At 38.9% G+C, this 23,489-nt stretch overlaps 1 pseudogene; it reads right to left on the bottom strand.

Moving 5' to 3' along the window:
- Positions 1-15,484: 15,484 nt before the first annotated feature.
- On the bottom strand, positions 15,485-16,351 carry LOC133099473 (nucleophosmin-like; annotated as a pseudogene).
- Between the last annotated feature and the right edge of the window lie 7,138 nt (positions 16,352-23,489).

Here is a 23,489-nt window from a genome sequence, read left to right as displayed (position 1 = left end):
AATTTCAAAGTGGGAGCCTGGGAGAGGGGGGGAGGGGGGAGGGGGAGGGGTTAGGAATGAGAGAAAGAAAAAGATTTAGAAGAGGAGCAAGGAGGACACATTTCCCCCCTCCAGGCCCAGGGAGATAGAAGAGCCACCACCAGAGACGACTGCAGGGAAAGCAGATTCCTCAGGGGAGCGGGAGATTTGGGGTGGAACGCAAAGGTGATAGGAACATTCATGGAAATTTTGAGGACTTTGGGGATTTTATTTTTATTTATGTATTTATTGGGGGCTTTTAATTGATATTGGACTGGGTATTCTTCAGGGGAGAGCAGAAGAGTTTGAGGAGTAGGAGTCAGGGTGGGGCTGAAGTCAGAGCCTTAAGGAGTTAGGGGGTTTGGGTTTGTGGGATCTCCTGAGAGACCGGGACCTTTTGTGCTAACTGCAGGAAACCAGGATAAAGTGTAGATAGTGGTAGAGGGATTATAAGCCTCTCTTGGGAGGGAGCTGTGGAGCACCCTCTTCTTTCGTGCCACTGGAGGGATTGAAGACAAGGGAAGGCAGTCTTACAGGGAGCATGAGTGGTCCTGGGCCACCTCCTCCCTCACGTGTGATGGATGATACTTTCATGAGTGTGATTATTGGCTCAGTGCCTGTCTCCCCCATTGGATGCTAAACTACATGAAGGCATGGGACTGTGTTTGTTTTTACTCTCTTTAACATCCTCCAGTTCCTCTTGTATAGAATCCTTGGTAGATGATAGAAGTTCCATAAATGTATGTTTCATGAATAAATAAATAATAAAAGAATTGAGGCTTTTAATGGACAGAAAAGTCATTATGAGCAGTGCAATGAGGCTGCCAGCAAAAGGAGATGATGATCAGAGTGGAGAGGGTGATCATTTCTCTTGACTTCTTGTTGGACATTATGACCTATTTCACTCATTTCTGGCTGTCACACTGAAAGAAGTGTGTAGTTAACTGCTTAAAAAAGTTGGAGCGGTATCGTATGCAGTTTTGGCTGCCAGAGAAAGAGAGAACAGTATGATCTCAGACTACCCCCAGGTACTGAGGGAGTTATTGTAAATATATTTGTAGAAATAATGTAATAGAAATTTCATGGAAAGAGGAATGCCCTGTAAGTGGTCCACATGGAGGTGAAACACTCTTGGGGACTGGGTTATTTTGTGGCTTCCTCAGTGTGAAATATTGAGCCCATCATAATGGTGACTCAGCTCCTTGTTGACTGCTTGTACTGTTCTTGCCACTACCGATCAACTATGTTACCTCTAACACTAATATCTTTTTTTCTACTTCATACATGCCCAGAGTTTCTGCTTATTCATTGTTTCTGCTTTGTTACCCAGTAATGCCCTGAGCATCTTACGCTGATCTTCCTTATCTTCCCCCATCATACCCGTCCAGATATTCTGTAACCACTGTGTACACTTCTCTAAATATTTAAAGTTCCCCAATTGATTTTCAGTCTCTGTGACTTTAAGGAGATGCCTCTCAATAGTTTTCCGCCCTCTCAGAGCTGTTACAGGAGGACACAATTTCTGATCTGATAGCAGTCGACCCATCTTCCCCCTTTCTAAAACCCTCCGGAAGAGCAGTTAGACATGGAGCACCCTTTCTCATATTAGTCTCTCCTGGCGTATTAGCCTTCATTTAAATCTGTCAAGGTGTCCACTAGGATCTCAGTCTTTCGTCTTAGGAAATCTTTCTCATCCTCCAGGTTAATCAGCCTATCTTCCTCAAATTGTTTTCCTTCCAGTTTTATTGAGATGTAATTGACATACAGTACTGTATTTTTAAGGTGTACAGCATAATGATTTGGCTTATATACATCATGAAATGATTATCACAGTCAGCTTAGTGAATACTCATCGTCTCAAATAACTACAAAAGAAAAGAAAAAGAAAAAAATATTTCTCCTTGTGATGAGAACTCAGGATTTCCACTCTTAACTTTCATGTATAACATACAGTGTCTTCCTCAATTTTGTTTCCAGTCTTCCTCTGTTCCTGTTTTGATAATAAAATGAAAACATGTTTCTTAAACTACTTTAGTTCCTACTTGATTTCCTAAGCAAATCTGACTTCTAGAGGCAGAGAATGTCATGTACAATTTTTTGGTTGCCTTCTTAACTTTATGATTTGTCTTGATTTTCTTCAGATATTTCTCTACTTCAGCTGAAGATTCATATGTATATCTAAGGACTTATTGGACAGCATCAACTTAGTGTCCTGTGAGAAGTTCACAGTAGTTTGTTTCCCTTAATATAATGTCCTCAATATTCATCCACATTGCCACATATAGCAGAATTTCTTTCTTTTTAAAGGCTGGATAAAATTCCATTGTATGTATATGCCACATTTTAAAAAATCTATTCATCTGTGGATAGACATTTAGGGTGTTTCCACATCTTGGCTATCGTGAATAGTGCTGCAGTGAACATGGGAGTGCTAATATCTCTTTGAGATTCTAATTTCACAAACTGCATGATTCCACTTATGAAAGATCTAAAATAGTAAAATTCATAGACTGAAAGAGTGAAATGGTGGTTTCCAGGGGCTAGAGAGAGGAGAAGATGGGGAATTACTATTCCACAAGCATAAAGTTTCAGTTAAGCAAGATGATTTAAGTTCCAGAGATCTGCTGTACAGCATTGTACATATAGTGTCAACGATACTGTATTTTACACTGAAAAAAATTGTTAAGAGATGGATCTCATTCTAAGTGTTCTTAACACAATAAAAATATAAATAAATAAATAAATAAAAATTTTAAAAATAAATTCAAACAAATCTTCCCCTTAATGTCCTTCCATGTTTCTACTTCAGCTAATTTTACCACCACCTACCCAGGAGCCAAAGCCCCCAGTCTGGTGTTCATCTTCCATTACTTCTCCCTTGCCCTCATCTACACATTTAATTAGTTGGCTAATCTTAAATACTTCTCAAATATGCCTCCTCTCCTTCATTCCCATTGCCAGTCCTCTAGTTCTGGTTCCCATCATAACTCACATGAACCAACACAGTGACTTTCTCACTGGAAATCCTATCTCGACTCTCCACCCCATCCAATCCTGTCTCCACCTCCACCCTGCTGAGGATGACCTTTCTAGAGTTTAAATCTAGTTATTCACTCCCTGGATTAATACCTTTCAATGGGTATCTATGACCTTCTGGATAGAGTTAAAATGTTTCTATCATGGCATATAAAACCCACCATAATTTAGCCTCTTCCCCCTTTTCTGGCCTCATTTCCCCAATCCTACTCCATTCTATTGTACCCTTATTCCATCAATAACAAACTTTTAGCAGATACTCAAATTTGGCAGGTCCTTTCATACCTCCCTGTGTTTATCGTGTTGTTACATCTGCCATTATGCCCTTTTCTCTGGCAAAGTCCTGTTCTTCCATCTTGACTCAACTCAAAATACTCTTTCATGAATGTTTTCTTGATCTGCCTTGAATGTTTTCTTGATGAGCCCCTTTAATCCCTTGCTTACCTCTTTCATTACATTTGTTACACTGTAGTATGATGACTAGTTTTCATGTGTCTCTGTACTAGGCTGAGAGTACCCGAGGGCAAGATCCATGTCTTATTATCTTTGTGTCTCCTGTACCTAGCAGAGCACCTGACCACTGGAGGTACTCAATGAATAGCTGAAAAGTGAATGAGACTCATCTCTATTTCCTAATTTCTTCTTATCAGAATTTCTTAAGCAGAAAAAGGGAGAGGAAGTTATAGAGAGATTCATTTTTGTCCTCCTCTAGCCTGTGATAGAAATGTTTAGAAAACTGTAGACTGGGAAATGTGAAGAGAGTTGATATGTGGTGTGACTTTGGCAAATAAAATACTTGTGAGGCTCAAGATTAAGAGCATGGGGAGAGCTTAGTCTGCCTTTGTTTTTGCCTGGCTGTTTCCACAGGAAGTGTGTATGTTACCAAATGCCCCAAACAGAGAAGTCAGCTAGTTTCAGGGAAGGAAAGAAGCGGCAATGAAACATGGTTCAAATCCTCATGTACCCCCGGCCTAGGGCTCGTTCTCTGCTGTCTTCATCAGAGGGCTGGAGTGTACCCAGTCACGTGAATTTGATGGAACTAGTTCCATGGCTACTTTAAGCAAATCTTTATGCTTTCTTCCTTAAAGGTCACGCAGTTAAAGAAAAGTGCTTACTCTTCCTGTCTTACTATTTACATTGGAATGAACTCAAAATAATTTTCAGGCCATAGCTGTCAATAATTACAGAGAAAACATTTTATGGCTGCCCACACAGAGCATTTTTATGTTTGAGACCATGACGTGTTGGTTGACAACTTCTTTCTCTACTTCACCCATTTTCATTTTCTTACCTTCAGTTGCATTTATTTCTATCGTAGACACCACACCTGTCCTACTAACCCATCACATGTCCCTTTCTTGTTAGCTAAAAGCTCCACCAAGTCAATTCAGACTCTGATCTTTGGTCTCTGAGCTGTTGACTAGTCTGTCATCAGCTGTCCAGGACTTAGTAGATCGGTCTGAAACCTAGAAGATAGAGAATAGTCTATAAAATAGTCTATCATCCACTTCCATATTCCCTGGGGGGTCTTGAGAATAAATTGTCTGGGTATATGTCATTAAATGGACTCATCTTGTACCTGTGGTGGTCTGCCCTGTATTTTTGTGAGAAGGAATAAAGAAAACAAATATTCAGGTGCCTCCTTTGTGTGAGGCAATATAGTAAGCATGTCCATATATACTAACTTATTCAAGAAATCAGTAAGGCATTATTTTCAGATTTTACAGATACAGAAAAGAGTTGACTCAAGTCACACAGCTAATAAATTGCAGAACAGGGATATGAACCTAGCCTGGCTTCTGTCAAAACCCATGCCTCTTGCGATATACGTAGTAAGCTGTGAGTTCATGGTGATTTGCACCAGGAAGAAAGAAAGTGACTAGCACATCCCAGCCTTGTCCCTGTCTTAATTCTCAACCTTCAGTTTGTTGCTCATCATCAGAAAATGTCATCTCTACTGACACTTTGGCATTTGAAAACCTGTCCTCTGCCGCCTCTTTCAATTTTTGGTTGCTTCAAACTTTTCTTTAACTCCTGGAAAAAAGGAATGCTCAATAGTGTCATAGTATCAGATAATAGAACTTAGATTTGCTGTAGGCTCTGCTGCTTCTTCAAAGCATGAGCTTGGATAAGTTGTTCATCTCCTTGGGACTCAGTTTCCGTATATGTATAATAAGTAGATTGGATGAGTCTAAGGCTGCTTCCTGCTCAGATACTTTTTAACCCTAATTGAGAGTTCATGAAATTTTCATATTAGGATGTAGGTACTATTTAAGCTCTCATTTAAGGAAATTAAAAATAAAAACTCTCATTGAGGAAATTGAAGCTCTGGGAGTCTAAGGAAATAGTCCAAAGTCACAGGACTAATAGGTGGTTGATCTTAAATTTGAATCCAGATAGTTACTAAAGTCAAATCTTCTTAACATGGCACACAAATTCTTCATGAGCTTGGCCTGTCTACCTCTCCAGACTTAACTCTCACACTCCGCTTTACATTCTAGTAGCTGACGTGTTTGCAGATGCTCTGAGCAAATCATGGACAGGGTGTACACAGAATTTAAATTGTGTTTCACCTCTCTGGGCCTTTGCTTATGTTCATACATTCCCTCCGTGGTGTATCTTTACTTACCACTCGGCTAATTCCTATTTGCTTCTCCACAGCTTAGTTCATGTGTCTTCTCTTCCAGAAAGTTTCTCAGATTTTCTGGTTGGGCTATATGCCCCTCTTCTTTGCTCTCATGGCACATCACGCATACTTTCATCTTCAAACTTACTGCATTTTTAAAAATTTATGTGTTTTATTGTGTCTCCTCCATTAAATCATAAGCTCTTGGCAAGAATGCACCTTGTCCTATTCATCTCTGTGTCACAGGATCTATCATGTGCTCAATAAATATTATTTGAACTCAACTGAATTGAGTGATGCCAATCACAGGCCTTTGCCCTTGCATTTCTGAGTTATTTTCTGAATATATGATTATATTCACACCCTCATTTCACAAATGGAGAAATGCGGGCTACATAACCAAGAATAGAACCTCAAAATTTTGCCCATGATCAGGCTTCTGGAAAGGGTTATTGTATGCACATTTTCCTAATGCCTTCACTTCCCTTTCACAGCTCAGTTCTCTCCAATCTACCATGCCACTCAAACTGTCCTGGCTAAGATCTCAGTGGTGGCCCCATTGCAAAATCCTCCACTTACTTGACTTTCCTGTGTGATCACTTTCTCTGTTTGAAATTCTCTCTTTTCTTGGCTTCTGTAACACACAACTTAGTGTAACACACAATCTAGTGTTCTTTCTACCCCATCTGGCCAACCCTTTTCATCCACCTTTGGTAGAGCCTCCTCCTCTACTTAGCAATTAGAGTTTTTCAAAGACCAGTCTTGGACCCTGTTTCTTTCTTACCCCACATTCTTTTCCCATGAAATCTCATTCACTTCCACAGCTTATAAAAAATACTGTGTATTCACCATGACTCAGAGATTGCTTTCTCCATCACAGATCTCCCTTCTGAGCTACAAAACTGTACGTACAACATTTACTTGCTATCTCCTCTTGGTTACCTCTCATGGATTTTATCCCTCAAACCTACTTATCCCTCAAACCTAATCTTTATTTAATGTTCTCAGTCTTCCCATCCCCCATCCTTCCAGTTGCTCATGACAGAAACGCTGATGTTACCCTTGACTATTATCTACTTGATAAGCATCTTGCACCTTGCAGATGAATCTTGGATCTGGTCACATCTCCATGTGTCCACTGCTACTCCTGTGGCTCAACTGCCATCACCTTTTGCCTAAACTACAGCAGTAGCCTCCCAACTGGACCTTTACTTTCACCCACTCCTGCCATAATCGTGTTTTGCTCACCTCTTCTAATCATTTCTACTTTTAGACCCCTAGGGTATTCTTTGCAAAATGAAATTTTAATCATGGTATATTCCTGCTTTAAACTTCACAATATTTACCATTTATCTTAGGATAAAACAGAAAATCCTTAACACGGTATATAAGGCTCTGTACAATCTGGCTCGCACCTTTCCATTTCTCCAAAAAGTCCCATTTTGGCCCTAATCACAATCATAACTATATCATTATTTTTGTGCTCATTTTTCATTTTTAGTTTTTAACTATTTCCCCCCACCCTAGAATGTAAATTCTATGGATCAGTGTCCAAGTCTGTGCTGTTGATCATTGAATCACAGAAACCTAGAACAATTCCTGGTGTGCTGATGGTAGGCAAAAAATATTTGCTGAATAAATGAAGAAATCAAATAACTAATGACAACTTTTTTGTGCACTAAAAATACGTCGTCCTTTAGCCCCCCGCCACTGCCCCAGGAAATTCTCCCAATTCAAGCATCCTTAAGAATTCTTATTTTTAAGAATTAGATATCATATCCCAAGATATTCAATTTTCCTTCCATCATTTTTTTATTCATATGTAAAATTCAACTATATGCCAAACACAGAGGTAATAGAGTAAAAGGACAGCAAGGTACAGTGAGGAGAAAAGACACATAAGGTTATATGAAACTATTTTTTAATGCGTGGAATATTTACTCATTTGAGTATCAGTGTGTTGGGATATTTCTCTGAGATTTGAAAGATGATTGCTGTGGCCACTGCTATGAAGAGGGTGGATGTACCCAACTTTTTCTGCTTTGTGTTCCATGATGTTTGGGCTATGATGTTTTTTTTAGTCTGCATGTGACGTAAGTGGCATTGATGACTCTGCTGAATGTTACTCCATTTTTATTGCGTTGACTCAAAGAAGCTAGTCCAACCCTTTTGGGAAACTGTTTTCATGTTTGTCATTGTTTTCAGCTTTTTTTTTTTTTTTTTAAATGGTGTAAGCCCTGGTCTAATATTGCAAGGACTCTGACCTGTATTTTTGTTTCCTCATGCCTGAGGCAATGTAGGCTTATGGAACTCAGCTCAAGAATGGAGTGAAAGATAGGCAATATAAATAGTGGACTAAATTCTATATTGGTCATTATTTAGCCAATCATCATTGAGCTTTCTTCATTATGGGTAATCCTAAGCAGGAGATTGCATGAATACCTCATAGCATTGTGATTCAGCATTTTCAGTGAATGTATACTGTTGAGCTACTGAAAGAGAGTGAATGACCAAGGTGGTGATAATGGGTAGGATAAAATCAAGGCATACATATTTAACTAAAAATCTTTATGTCAAAAATGTTAGAACTGTCAGGAATTCACAGGATTTGGTTACTATGTGTAGGCTGTAGTTTTCTTCTCCCCAGAGAGATATCCCAGTACAGGGGTACTCAAATTAACACTGGGGAGCTAGCAAATGACAGATGTGAAAAAATAACCAAGGCCACGTGTTTACCCATAAGTTCACTTATAATTACTAAATGTTTTGCACCTAGGAAATCAGCACAGTTTGCTCTTGTATATATGAAAATTTATAATTTTAGCACAGCATTAATATTTTATTGTACTGAGAATATCTAGTGAGAAGAAGTTGACTCTCCTGAGCTTCCATAAACATTGTGGCTTTTTGTTGGTTGAACAAAATATGTAGCATTAAAGTACTGCAAATTCCCAGACTGAAATCTAAGGCAAAGGTCAAATCCCTTCCTCTTTTTTTCTTGGCAGACTCTGTGTGTTTCTATTCAACCACAATGCTGATCCTGCCCAGGACTCTCATTTAAATGCTTCTTTATTAAAATCTTTACTTAAATCTGATTTAACCCATTAGACGGTTTTCTGGGAGGAAAATTAAGACACCGTAACATTATAACATATTTTAAACATTTTTCAGAATCACTATTTAGTATTGCTTAAACCAGAAAAAACCATGATAACTAAAATATTCAGTGACTAAGATAGTCTACATTTTAATTATATCTTCTAGATAAACTTCAAAGTATTACAGTTCTTTGAGCTTAAGCCTGCATTATTGAAATCTTTGTAAAATAAAAATTTCCCTTTTTCTATATTGGGTGGGTAGTTTAGGGTAGACACAGTGGAATCTTTATTTCATAGCTGAGCTCCTGAAGTCAGTCCTAACACTTCGGACCCATGTTCTATGGTTGTGTGCATGTGTGTAAATGGATACCTCAGGTGACGCACATCCCCACACTTTCTGCCTCGCTCAGGCTGACTTCAGAACTCCAGGTGCGCGAAACCACACTTCATGGAAGGAAAAACTGTTTTTTTTTTTTTCATTTCCCAGTGTCTATTTTGGCAACTTATCCACAGCGGGCGAAAGCACTGCTCCCAAGTTTGGCCCAGGAGTGACTGCCACACATCTTCTCTCTCCCTTCCTTCTGGGACACTTGTGCCAAAACAACTCAAGATAAAAGGCATTTTCAGTATTTAGTGTATTTTTTACTTTTGGGGAAGGAATGGAAATTTAGAAGAGAGAAACCACTAAAGGAGACCATAACTACTGAAGGTGCTGAGTGTGGACAAAGGCAGCAAGAAAGGTTCTGAGGAGCAGGAGAAGGGTGTGTGACTGAAATGAAAGGGCAAAGCTGGGAGCACATGGCAGAGAGAGTTCCAAGTAGAAACTGAATTCTCTCAGACTGAGAACCTTCTCCAAGGTTGAGGAAAAGGAGGAGAGCTGGTCCAGGGAAGAGAAAGGGAATAACTGGAAAGCTTTACCTGATACTCTGAATCTTCCTTGGGAAGACATTCCCTGTGAGGGGACGGTCATCAGAAAGGAGGAATATGGCCGAGGAGAGAGCAAGGAACAGCTGAAACTCAAAGGCTGAGTGTTGATGGAGAAGGAAGGTTAAAAGACAAAGAGGAGGATATTGATGGCCTTGCAGTGGGTAGCAGGATGCTATGACTTAGCAATAATAGCTCATAAGCAGGAGGGGCACCACATTCCATATTTAAGAAAAAGAATATAAAGTTTCCAATATAGAGTATGTACGAACATATATATTCAGAATGAAGAAAAAAAGTCACAACAGATGATAACAACTTACTTTTGCTATTTGACAAAAACATACAACCATGGGAACCTACTGTCAGGGCTCCACTTAAGACTTGGAAAAAACCCTTGCAAGAGAAGTGATTAAAGCTTAAAGCTTCATTAGATTCATGGTAAATCCACCTCTGGTCATAAAGAATATAAATGCCTCTAGAGCGAATATCTGGCCAGCCCAGTATCAGACAGCATCTCAAAGGAGCTTTTGTGGAAGATGTTGGATACCTTTGTAATACTGGCCTCAAAATGTTCAGAATGTTCTCAGAACAGCTCTAACTTCTGATTTTTTACAAGACTTGAATAAAAAACATGTGTATGAAAGTACTTTAAAAACTGATAAAGTTCCCCCCCAAATGTTAAGTAATTTTTCTTACTTTCTGAAAAACCCATTTTATCTCATTTATCAAGTTTATCTAAGCCGTCAAAGAACCTATTTATCTTTAACCTGTATAAGCACCTTATAATTTTGTTTTATACTTACTATGCAGTATTATCTTTTATTTTTCCTAGAACGTTGTTCTTTCAGCTTCTATGTTCCATATTTGAGAAAATAATATTATTTTAGTCACGATTTAAAAATGATTCACCGTCAGCTTTCATTTTTCTAGACTGAGGGTCTAATCTTTGCTTTCACCTTCTTTTGGTAACTTCTTAATTCCCTTGAAAATGTACAGTTCTCGTCTTTGCACTTTTCCAAGATTGATTCTTGTGTTTCTTAAGGTACCTGTCCAGAACTGAAGCCAGTGTTGAATGGAAGAAAGTGTTACAGTTTTAGAAATTGTATGTGTGTGTGTGTGTGTGTGTGTGTGTGTCCAATTCCCTTCCTATATATGCCTAGCATTGTTTAGCTGTTGGAGAAAATAGGCAGATTTTTTTTCAGTTGGGTATGTCCTTTAGACTCCATTTCATAGTAGTTAGTTGGAATCACAGGAGAAATTTTATCAGGATAATCCAGGATGCAGAGGAAGTTTGGAATAGTGGGCAAAGGCATTAAAGGTACTAGGGAAAACTGATGCATAAAGCAGACAGAAATTGATAGAAAGAAGTGTTACTACAATCTGAAAGAAGCATTTGAGAGCTCATAGCTGGGCAATTCAGGTCACATAACAGGGAGCACTGGTTAATTGACAAGATAAGATGTTATGGTCCTAGAGAAAAAGCAGGAAGTTATGACACCAGGTTGATATAGTGGAGGTGGAGCTGTATCTTGTAACTAGGTCCAAAATTTTTTCATTCGATGAATAGCCAGTGTGAGATGGAGTAGCATGTCAGGACGATCAACTAGAAGGAACTTGTGAGGTAGAGATTAGAGGAGTAGTTCCCAACCCTGTCTACATATTACAGTCACCTGCAGAGTTTAAAAACATGTCAATGCCCTGGTCCCACAGGCCAATTGAATCAGAATCTGGGAGTGGATCTAGGCATTGGTAGGCTTTGAAAATTTATCAGGTGATTCTTGCAAGCATTCAGAATTGAAAACTATGGACTGGAGCAGTGGTTCTAAACTGGAGAAGTTTTTATAATTCTGCTGGTCCAGGTGGTCTCACTCTTTCCCAATTAAATTGGAAAATTTGGGAGTGAGATCTAGGTATCATCAATTTTTAAAATTCCCTAGGTGTTTCCAAAGTTTAGGAATCATTGGAATAGAGAGATTGTGTCCTGTGACCTACCATGCGTCACTAATATAGTGAAAGGATGTTTTGTGGTAGCCCTTGTGTATTAAAATCATACTTTCAGCCTTGAAGTTTAAGGCACAGAAAGGAATCCAGATACTGCTATTTGTATTGGTTCTGATGCTTCAGGACATCCATCTAATTTAACAGAATTAGAATAAAATGATATTGAAAACTGGAGGAGACTTTACAGAAGAAGTAACCCAGCTCCCTCCTTTTATACATGAGAAATAAGAGGCCCAGAAAGGATAGAAGAACTGCTTGTGATCACTTGGTTAGTTAATGACAGAGTGGGGTCCTCTGACTCAAATCTTTTTCAATCTTCTTCCACAATGCTGGCTATATTAAAACTCTTAGTTATGAAATGACAAACACTAGAACTGATATGATTTAATTTATAAAATCTACAAAGTACTTGGACAGGATCAATGTGAAGTTGTCCACAAAATGCTAGAACACTAGAAGCTACTCTTGAAGCATGAAAAAATTCATTTAAAAACAAGTAAATTAAATCATTAAAAAAACCCTTAATACCCAACATGGCATTTGTAAAGTTGCTGGCCATGAGAATCCTTCATTCCAAAGAGATAGCCTCTGGGCAGCCACTCTGTTTTATTTAGGAAGACTACAGTTGCAGGGGTGCTTTAGGCCTGGGAAAATACTTGGGTGTCCTGAGGTCACAGACTAAACTGTAAAAGGAAGTTTTGCAATCAGTACCTAGACCTTCAATCATGTGGCTCTCATGTGTTTTCGTATCCTCTGAGTTGGTTAGTCTAATTCCTGAATTAACCCAACATTGAAGAAATCAGAACAAAAGCAGGTCTCCTGGGTGACAAACTTAACTGCATATGATTATATTCTGTTTGTTAAATGTGCACACTTCCTTGTGTATCATAGGAAGCCTCATGACTTGAAGGAGGGATAGTGAATTGATTAGATCACAGGACCAGGGTTCAGAAAGGTCTCCATGGGCTGAAATGAATGACCAAAATCTAAGCAGATGCAGTTCAGTGGGGAGAAAAGAACACAAGTCCCTTCTTGGACCCAGTGCACAGTACAGAGGGGAAGAGCGCTCGCCCCCATACAGCATTTGAAGGGTTATTATCAAAGAGGGTTTCTAAGCTTAAGGCCCACGGACCATTATATGCCTTAGGAGGTCTGCCTGTCAGCTTTTGTGCATGGCTACAGACTACATTTTTTCTGGGGGTAGGGCTTGTAATGTTTATTAAATTCTCAAAATAAAAACAAACAAACAGATTAGATCTAATAGTTATAACTGGAAAAAATAAAAGGAAGCTACAGACAGATTTTTTTTTCTCAATGTGAGGAAGACGTTTCTCAGTGAAAGCCAACCAGGATGGAATGTGCTACCATGGGAAGTTTCAAATTTCTGGACCACTTGGCCAGGGTATCATAGAAGAGATTTAAGCAACAAATGGGTGGTTGAAATGTGTTTTTATGTTTCTACAAAACAAACAATGTTGTACATGGAGAGAATGCTTGATGACAACTAATGTGAATGCTGGTGGGATTGGGAGGGGTCGAGGCCCTGAACCACAGAGACTGTGGCAGGAATTGTAAGTGGGGTGCCTCCTCTCAGCAGATCCTGGGTCACAGATTGTTAGACCAAAAGGCACCCTCGTGGTTTTGTTTTGCCTTTGAGTCTAGAGGGAGGACTTACTCTACGGTGAGTTCATTCATGGTGTCTGATAGACAAAATACCCACAAACTGTTATTTGGGGAAGTAGGTAGAGACATAAAGGGTGAAAAGTACAGTGGTTAAGAGCGTGGACTATGAATTTCCCTCCTGCCTCCATATGTACCAGCTGTGTGTGATACTGGAGCAGTTATGCAGCTACTCTGTGCTTGTTTCCTCACACGTAAAATGGTAAATGCCAGTAGTACCTACATTATAGGTTGGAGAATCCAAGAAACACAAAAAGTCATGGAAAGAATTAAAAAACATGATAATAGAAAGTTGGCTATATGATTGTTGTCATTTCTAGTTACTGGTTGAAAATATTTGAATTCTATTACAAACTCATTTTTCCGCAGTGTGATATAAGGAAAATTCCTTACCTCTCTGACTTCATGTCTCCCAATTATAAGATGGTGACCGTATTTACATTAGACAAAGATAGTATCCCATTTAATACTGCCCTTAAGAACTAAGCAAGTCAAAGGACCCTGAAAGATCTTTCTTAGGAAGCAGAGTTCAACAATAACTTTACAAACTTAGGTTTGTATTAGTGCATTAATTCTTAATTTTGAGGCAATACTCTAGATTAGGTTTTTAAATTAGCAGCAAGGTGTACTGATCTGCCCCACCATCAAGCTTTGCTGGAGCCTCACCTATGTTCTGAGTCTGCTGTCTCTAGAACTCTACCCAAAACTTTTTATTTTTTTATTTTTATATTTCCTCTAACTCATTGTTTAAGGGAGACTTTTTAAAACTTCGGTGTGAAAGAGGCCTTTTTGGATGTGAACTGCTTTTATTATTTCTGTGCTGGCAGCCTCAATGATGTTGGGCCTTACTTGTTATTTAGATGTTAGGAGTGTCTGCCATTTTTATCTCTAAGGAAGATGTTCTTCTTTTCTTCTTCTTTTTTTTTAAATAAATTTATTTATTTATTTATTTATTTTTGGCTGCGTTGGGTCTTCGTTGCTGCGCGCAGGGTTTCTCTAGTTGTGGCAAGCGGGGGCTACTCTTCATTGTGGTGCGCAGGCTTCTCATTGTGGTGACCAAGGCAGCCCCCTCAAACTTTTAATACAAAATATCTGAGAGTTTTTTTTTTTGGCTTTTTTTTTTTGTTATCTGTAGATTTCAAGAGCTTCACAGTAATTCTTGATTTGGCCCCCAGCCAGAGCTGGGCTTCTCGGAGCTAGAGAGGAGCTCTGCCTCCCAAGCACTCAGATCCTTGGATGCCTCATAACAGATGACAGACTCCTCTGCTGGGGTGTTTTTGCAACAGGGAGCACCCTGCCAATTGGCTAGGGAGGTTCATCGTGCTTTGCAGTCTATTTATAACTGGGGTTTTTTTGTCTTAAAAAGAGGCGTTTGTGGGCTTCCCTAGTGGCCCAGTGGTTAAGAATCCGCCTGCCAGTGCAGGGGACATGGGTTCGAGCCCCGGTCCGGGAAGATCCCACATGCCGCGCAGCAACTAAGCCCATGCACCACAACTACTGAGCCTGCGCTCTAGGGTCCGTGTGGCACAACTGCTGAGCCCACATGCCACAGCTACTGAAGCCCGTGTGCCTAGAGCCTGTGTTCTGCAACAAGAGAAGCCACCGCCATGAGAAGCCCGCGCACTGCAACAAGGAGTAGCCCCCACTAGCCGCAACTAGAGAAAGCCCGCGCACAGCAACCAAGACCCAGTGCAGCCAAAATAAATAAATAAATTAATTAATTAATTAAAAAAAAAAAGAGGCCTTTGTGTATATGTATTTAAAATGTGTAAGAATGCATAATCTTTTTTTAATACTGAGTTTATTTCACATGTATATTTTTGTCTCCCCACCATTTCCATTTGTCTGATCACCACTACTACTATGTCCTATCATAACATTCCATACATACTTAAAACCAAGCAAAGGGTGGAGTTCCATCTTTAAAAACTAAACAGACATTTTGGACAACACATTCTTGGCAATGGAACCTGGACAACATTTATCAGACACGGTAGGAGAAGTTCTCACTCTGCATTATAAAAAGGACAGCCAGATATCAACTGTTATAGAAATGAAATAAGATGGAAAAATTTAACAAACTGTTTAAACTATTTTCTTAAAGAGACTTACTCCACTGCCACAGATCTTGAATAGCCTCCTGGTCAGTCATCTGGAAACAATTCTTCACATAATTGATGAATTTGGCTTCTGCTTTGGGAAGGGAACCACCTTTTTCTATACTTGCTTGCATTTTTGCTTTAATGTCTTCTACAGAGCTAGGTCCTTTTGGCGTTTTAGGAGTTTTTTCCTGTTTTTTGAAGGATTCGTGACCTTTTGATCTTGGTGTTGATGGTTTTGAGTCCTTTCAGTTCTGGTTTGATTTTTGTGCATTTTTGGCTGGAGTATCTCGTACAGACTTCTCTACTGGAGCTTTTTCTTCAGCTTCCTCATCATTAAAGTCATCATCATTATCGTCATCTTCATCATCATCTTCATCTTCATCAGCAGTAAGTTTTACTTTTTTCTGTGGAAACTTCCTACCACTTCCAGGGGCAGAGTGCTTTCTAGGTATACTTAGGAGTTTCACATCCTCCTTCTCTTCATCTTCTGACTCTGCATCTTCCTCCACAGCTACTAAGTGCTATCTACTAATATGCACAGGCCCTGAACCACACTTCAACCATAAGACCACAGGTGGTGTTATTTCAAAGCCCCCAAGGGAAACCGTTGGCTGCACAGACATTTTCAAAGTTGCCAGTGTTACTTTAATTGGACTGCCTTCATAATTCATCTCCTCTGCTTCGACAATGTGCAATTCATCCTTTGCGCCAGCCCCTAAACTGACCGTTCTTGAAGATAACTGGTGCTCATTTTCATCATTATCCACCTTACAGTGATCATCTTTGTCGGCCTTTAGTTCACAACTGAAAAGATAGTTCTGGGTCCTCAGGGGGCTCATGTCCATGTCCATCAAATCTTCCATGGGTTGGTGGCACACACTTCGGTGGGAGAGAAGGTGGATGGAGATAAAAGACTACTGTTCCAGGGAACAGTCGAGCAGGACAGAATCACACCAGGGAAAAGCAGAATGCATAATCTTTAATTAATAACTGATGGAGCCTCATATGAAGGGTAATAGGTTTTTTGCTTTTAAATCTAGCTTCAAATGCTAAATTAACAGTGTGGGCTAACATGCATCAGGATAGCCTCATTGGTTTTGACTCTACTACTTTGAGGTTTGTGATAATTGGCTGGACCAGTGTGTGCATTTGCTAAGTCAGTCATCTTCTATATAATGTAAATTAATAGGATACTGAAACATTTAAGAGGCTTAAAAGAACTGCTTTTAAGTACCTTATAAACAACTACTAAAAAACTCCTTATAATTTACTCTTATCTATTCATCACATCTTTTCTTGAGAGGAATCAGAGACTTAAGAAGTTGACAAGGCTAATCTTCAAATCTGAGTTCTTGGCATTCTTTGAAAAGAATGGTTTTATCAGGTACTTATCTTCGGCCCAGGCTTCTGTTTTCCACCCAGTCCCCCATCTGCCATGTCCTGCTTGGCTGCTGTTTTAATTTGTTACTCATGTAAAGTATTTGAGAGTTAGTCTATGCTGATTTGCAGATGTCCGATTTTCCTCAGGCTGTTTATCTTCTTCTGTAGTGTCTGGGAAATCTGCTTTCTATTTGTTGTGTTGGGTTAAAAGTGAAACAGTCGGGAAGGAGACGCCTCTCATACGACTTTCCTTCATGACTAGGAAACACTTCTGGGACAGCCCTCCCCAGTCACTCCAGTCTGGAGCCATACAAGCAAGAACCCAGGGTCCTGAACCCCATCTCCTTCTCCCTCAACCCACAAGCTCGCTGAGCCTTGGCTTCCTCTGGTGCATAAACAACATTCCTCCTCAGAAGGACTCCATGGTTTACAGTTTTGCTCTTTGAACATTTCCTGTCCCAAAGTGAAAGACCTGGTTAGAGACCATTTATAGAACATCTTGCATTCAAGAACAAAAGAACTGTGACTTCAGTCAAACTCTTAGATACAAACTTTTTTAAGGTTGAAGCAATTTGAATTTAGGACTAAAGTCTAATCTTCCGATCACTATAAAGTCAGGGAGAATGAGCCCCTCCTCTTCTCCTATGCACTTGAAAGTCTAGCAATATAGACTCTCTAACATACCCTCATAGCTGTCAGCAGATCACGTTCCCAGGCCTTTGCCTGCACTGGCTCCCCTCCCTCGCACAAGTGAGTTATCTTCAAAGCCCTTTCCTTTAGGGCTCAGCCCAGCATCGCCTCCCCTGTAAAACAGCCTGGTACACTGACCTCACCAGGTTGTGATAGGTGCTCCCCTCACCGTCGCATACTGCGTATTCCTTTTTTAAAGTTATCTTGCTTCATGCAGGTTCTCGTCCGTGACTGGATCCTTCACCCAGATGTCAGTTCCTCCAGAAAAGAATGCCAATGTTCTGGATTATCACATCCAGCACAGCCCCTGGTTAGAGATAGCACGTCCTCAATATACATTTGCCGCATAAATAAGTTTGTATCTCAGACTAGGCTTTAAAATTTTTGCCTGGTGGAGAGTCTTCATTTTAACTCAGCTCTGTGGCAGGAACTGTCACGGCTTTTGAGAACTGTTCCTTTTGAAACACTACCTCTGATCTGACATTAAAGAAGCATTATAGACTGACACTGGTGAAATAAATGTTTTATTTTAAGGAATTTCCTAGGAATAAAAATAACATATACTTTAAAAGGTAGAAGTAAAATAAACATAAGATTATATTAAAACACTAAGTAATTAGGATCAAGCCTGATTAGAATTAGTGTACTACTTAAATCAATAAAATATTTAAGTAGGAATGCAATTTTATTACATTGACGCTTGTACAGCTTTGGGGTTGGGAGAGCCAAGCCTCTGAGCAGTTGAAAATCCAAGTATAAGGACTTCCCTGGTGGTGCAGTGGTTAGGAATCTGCCTGCCAATGCAGGGGACACGGGTTTGAGCCCTGGTCCAGGATGACCCCATGTGCCGCAGAGCAACTAAGACCGTGCACCGCAACTACTGAGCCCACGTGCCACAACTACGGAAGCCCACGTGCCTAGAGCCCATGCTCCACAACAAGAGAAGCCACTGCAATGAGAAGCCTGTGCACCGCAACGAAGAGTAGCCCCCGCTCAGTGCAACTAGAGAAAGTCCGCACGCAGCAATGAAGACCCAATGCAGCCAAAGATAAATAAATTTAAAAAAATAAAATAAAACAAAAAATTTAAAAATACCCTAAAAAAAAGAAAATCCAGGTATAACTTACAGTCGGTCTTCTGTATAGGCGGTTCATCCATATCAATGATTTGGCATCTGTGGATACTACCAACCACGGATCATGTAGTACTGTAGTGTTTACTGTTGAAAAAATCTGCATATATGTAGACACTTGCAGTTCAAATTCTTGTTGCTCAAGGGTCAGCTGTACTATCAAATAGAGACAGGATCTGGATCTAGGTTAACATGCATTCTAGTAGAGGTCCTTTTTAACGAATACAGAAGAATGATCAACAAATCTATAGTTAGACAATGTGACATTGATTTGCCTAACCATAGAAATGTTTCCATCAGCATATATTCACTCCAAATGTCAACATAATTTATATATTCAAGTAAAAATTACCCTTGAAATTGTGTTTATTTATTTGCTTCTTGAAAGATGTGCAAAAGGAAAACTTACAATTAGCCCATTTCTAAATTACTGCAAATTTTCAGTAAGAGAAAAGATTGAATTAATGAGAAATTGATCATTTAAAAAGTTGAATGTGTATGGTGGGGGGAGAGGTACTTGAAAACATAGTTTACCATTTCATTCATATATGGAAGTTGATTTTAAATGATTTTTAATCCATATATAGAGAGATGGGCATGTTAGGATATGGAATTTTAATTCCAAAAGAAAATGTTCAAAATTGTAAGTTATGATTAGTAACTCAGCAAATCACAAAGTCCTTCCACGTTGTCAGCATTTCTGTCACAGGATTCTTTGTTTTGCAGTTCTCGGGAATGATCTCTGAGACTTGTGACAGGCTTAAGAACCTGGCACATTGACCTGAGACAATGTGAAATAAAAATGAAATATTCTCCAATCATGGGATGTTTGGATTCAAAAATAACACATACGCATTTTTCAGTTTTGATTTTAATAGATGGCACAGTTTGGGTCATGTTTGAGAAAAATAGGTGAGGGGAAAGAGAAGGAAAGTGAAGGATGTATATCTTCTGGGAGAAGTAGTAACTGGAGGGTGGAGAGGGTAAAGATAAAAAGAAGCCTTTACTTTGTCTCACAATTTGGTTTTGAAACTCTTGCTTTTTCCTGAGTGTAGTTTATTTCAGAGAGTACAGTCCCCCAATCTGGCTAATCTGGTTTCCCGTCTTCAGCTTCATTTTACTGGAAAGAGTGGTTGTTTTTAAGAGCCATGGTGGGCAGGAAACTTGCTGACCTGAGTTCTGTTGGGAAAATTGAATTTATGGTGAGTCCACCCTCCCTCTGAGCACTTAGTGCTTCCAGATAGTTCTTTTCTTTCTTTCTTTTTTTAAAGTTGCCTTTCTTTTTCCTCACTGGGATGGTCCCAAATATTTTCAAATTTTCTGCAACTCTTTATCCTACTCATCTTCTCATTCTAGGTGTATCACTTTATCTCTTAAGTCATGGATACAATAAAGCCCATTTTTTCCCCTTTCCTATCCTTCCAGCATGAATAATTTCACCCACCACTCCCTCCTCTCATTCTGTCTCCCTAAGGGAATCCTTTCCCTCCCTTTTAGGACTTCGTTCAATCAGTTATTGGTGGCTTCACATTCTACATGTTGTCTCCTCCCTCTTAAAAAGAGAGCCAAAAAGGACTAAAAGAATCTCCCCTTGATTCTGACTTTGCCTCAAACTACAGTCATCCCTTGGTATCTGGGGGGAGGTTGGTTCCAGGACCCCCTCAGACGCCCAGATCCACAGATGCTCAAGTTCTTATGTAACGTATAACCTATGCACAGCCTCCTGTATACTTTAAATCACCTCTAGACTACTTATAATACCTAATACAATGTAAATGCTATGTAAATAGTCACTGTGTGTGGAAAGTTCAAAGTTTTACTTTTTGGAACTTTCTGGAAATTTTTTCCAATACATTCTATCCAAGTTTGGTTGAATCTACAGATGAGGAACTCGCAGATATGGAGGGCCAACTGTACTGCTTTATCTTCTTCCTTTTGACACCAAAATGTGTATAAGATTTGTCTATACTTGCTCTCTCTGTCTTCCTGATCTCTCTTTGCAAATTGACTTCTATCTCCACAACTCCTCAGAAAATATGCTGGTTAGGATTGCTAATAACTTTATAATTGACAAATCCAGAACCTGTTTTCAGTCCTCACCTTCCTTGACTTCTTTGTAGCAGCAACACTATTGGTCGTTTTTTCTTCTTGATTTCTACAGTGTTACTGGTTCTTAGTTCTCTTCTCACCTATTTTACTGCTCCTTCTCAGTTGCTCTCACTTTCCTGTTTCTTCATCCTGACACTTAAATGTTCACCCAGGATTAATTTGGAATTGTTTATTCACATTCATGTTCTCTCTCTGAGATAGTCATTTCATGCATTCCCACCCTGTCAACAATTACCACTGTGCTATCAACTGCCAATATCAAATCTTTTTCTCCTACATTGACCCCTCTTTTTAGTTCCATTTAGGTATTAGTGACAGTAGGTTTGACATTTATATGACTGTAGACAATTTATATAATCTACTGAACTTCCAGGCTTTTTTCATCAGTAAAATGTTTCTATAGGTTAAATAATATAACATTTCTTGTCATGTTCTAGGGATAATAAAGATCAATGAATATTATTTTTTATTACTAATAAATATTTTGTTGAACAGGTGAAGGTGAAAGACACCTTGTGTATTATCTAGTTATGTAGCTATCTTTTTAAGTTTCTTGAGGCAAGCATTTATGTCTTATAATAGTCTGCACCACAATGCATCTGTGCCTGGCACAGATGTTTTGTGGAGGAAGCTGGAATAGAAGATGTAAAACAGGGGAAGCACCACATTTTGCTTAGAGATGAACTAATATTGTGGAATAAATACAGAGTATGACTATGCCTGTGACAAACATGAAGATTAGCAAAGATGAGAAAGCAGAATTGGTCCCAAACTAAGCAATTAAAAATGCTGAGTATTGTTCCATTTAAATACCAGCACACTCCAAATGAGAAGATATTGCCTTGCATTTTCTGTTGGTGAATTAGTGTTTTCCTTAAATGTATGCATTTAGAAATATTAATCAAGTAACAAATTGTATATTGTCCATAATATAAGCAGTACAGATTGAACTATGTTGAAGATATGCTTTTCTCTGTGATTTGTTACATTGAACCTCAAGTATTATAAAAATTAGTTTATTCATTGATTTAACAAATCTTTTTTTGCATATTGCTCTGTGCTAGACACAGATGCATGGTGGTGCAGACTATTATAAGACACAAATGCTTGCCTCAAGAAGCTTAAAAAAATAGCTACATAACTAGATAATACACATGATAGACATGTGCAACAGGTAAGAAAGGAGATCATTTTACTCAAAGCAATAAGCAGAACAACCCATGACTGGGGCTTGCCTTCCTTGGCCAAATTGCAGTCACAACTCAGGAAGGCTGATGAGGTACCTATCCCAGACATCTCTCTCTGGGTTGATATCTTAAGATAGTCTGTGGCTTCTGTGGAAAGCAGTATGGAGATTCCTCAAAAAATTAAGAATAGAACTACCATATGATCCAGCTATTCCACTTCTGGGTATTTATCCAAAGAATACAAAAATGCTAATTTGAAAAGAGATATGCACCCTATGTTCATCACAGCATTCTTTTATAATAGCTGAGATATGGAAAAAACCTAAGTGCCCATCAATGGATGATAGGATAAAGAATAGTGGAATATATATACAATGGAATACCAGTGGCCATAAAAAAAGAGAAATCTTGCCATTTGCAACAACATGGATGGACCTTGAAAATATTATGATAAATGAAATAAGTCAGAGAAAGACAAATATCATATGATTTCACTCATATGTGGAATATAACAAACAAACGAACAACAAAATAAATGAGAAAACCAAGCCAAAGAAACACATAGATACTGAGAACAGAGTAATGGTTACCAGAGGGGAAGGGGTAGGGGAGAGGGCAAAAGGAGTAAAGGGGGTCAACTGTATGGTGATGGATGGAAACTAAATTTTTTGTGGTGAATATGCTGTAGTGTTTACAGAAGTAGAAATATAATGTTGTTCACTTGAAATGTATATAATGGTATAAACCAATGTTACCTCAGTTAAAAAAGAAATCTATGGCTCAACTCAAGACTAGAATCTGCCATGTTTTCTTCCTCCTTACCATCAACACTTCTCTTTTCTGTATCTTGTTCCCACAGGACTGATCTTGCTACTTTACCAAACCATCCCCCCACCCCACACCCCATTTCACTATACTGGCCCTTGAGGTAGGCATGTTCCAGGATCTTAGAACTGACCTGAGAGTTTTAGGATCTGTTTTGATCTCAGGTCTCAGGACAATCTTTGAATAATTGAAGACGTTGAATAGGATTAAAGTATTTGCTTCGTCAGTTGCCTTGATTAATGATAAAACTATTTGAAAGGTAATCTGGATTTTTGAAGTTAGAGGTTAAAATGATTATTATTTCTTTCATTCTTAAAAGGCTGAAGAATAAAATGGTATCTCTTCAAATGTTTGATTAGAGGAATCTATTAATTAGATGTAATAAACTCAAGAAAAAACTTGGAGAAAAAATTAGTATTTTACTCTTCAACAGGTATTGAACCTTCTGGGATAGTTGAAACCTATTCTCATATAAAAATCTGATTTAAAAAAAATGAGTCAGTGCTTGTAGTTTGGTCAGGATTTACTCCTGGTACTTGTTCCTATGAACGAACCTCCTCTTGTGAAGGAAGGGCTAGTGTTTACTTCCATTTCAAAGGAACTGATTACAGTGTTTCTATTTTAGTAAGTTACATAAACACATTTCAGTGAGAGCAAAAAAGCAAAGCATAGCATGGT

The sequence above is a fragment of the Eubalaena glacialis genome, chromosome 1 (assembly GCF_028564815.1).
Source record: "Eubalaena glacialis isolate mEubGla1 chromosome 1, mEubGla1.1.hap2.+ XY, whole genome shotgun sequence".
In the NCBI taxonomy this organism is placed as follows: Eukaryota; Metazoa; Chordata; class Mammalia; order Artiodactyla; family Balaenidae; genus Eubalaena; species Eubalaena glacialis.
Note: the sequence above shows the minus strand (reverse complement) of the source record. Positions and strands in the feature narration are given on the sequence as shown.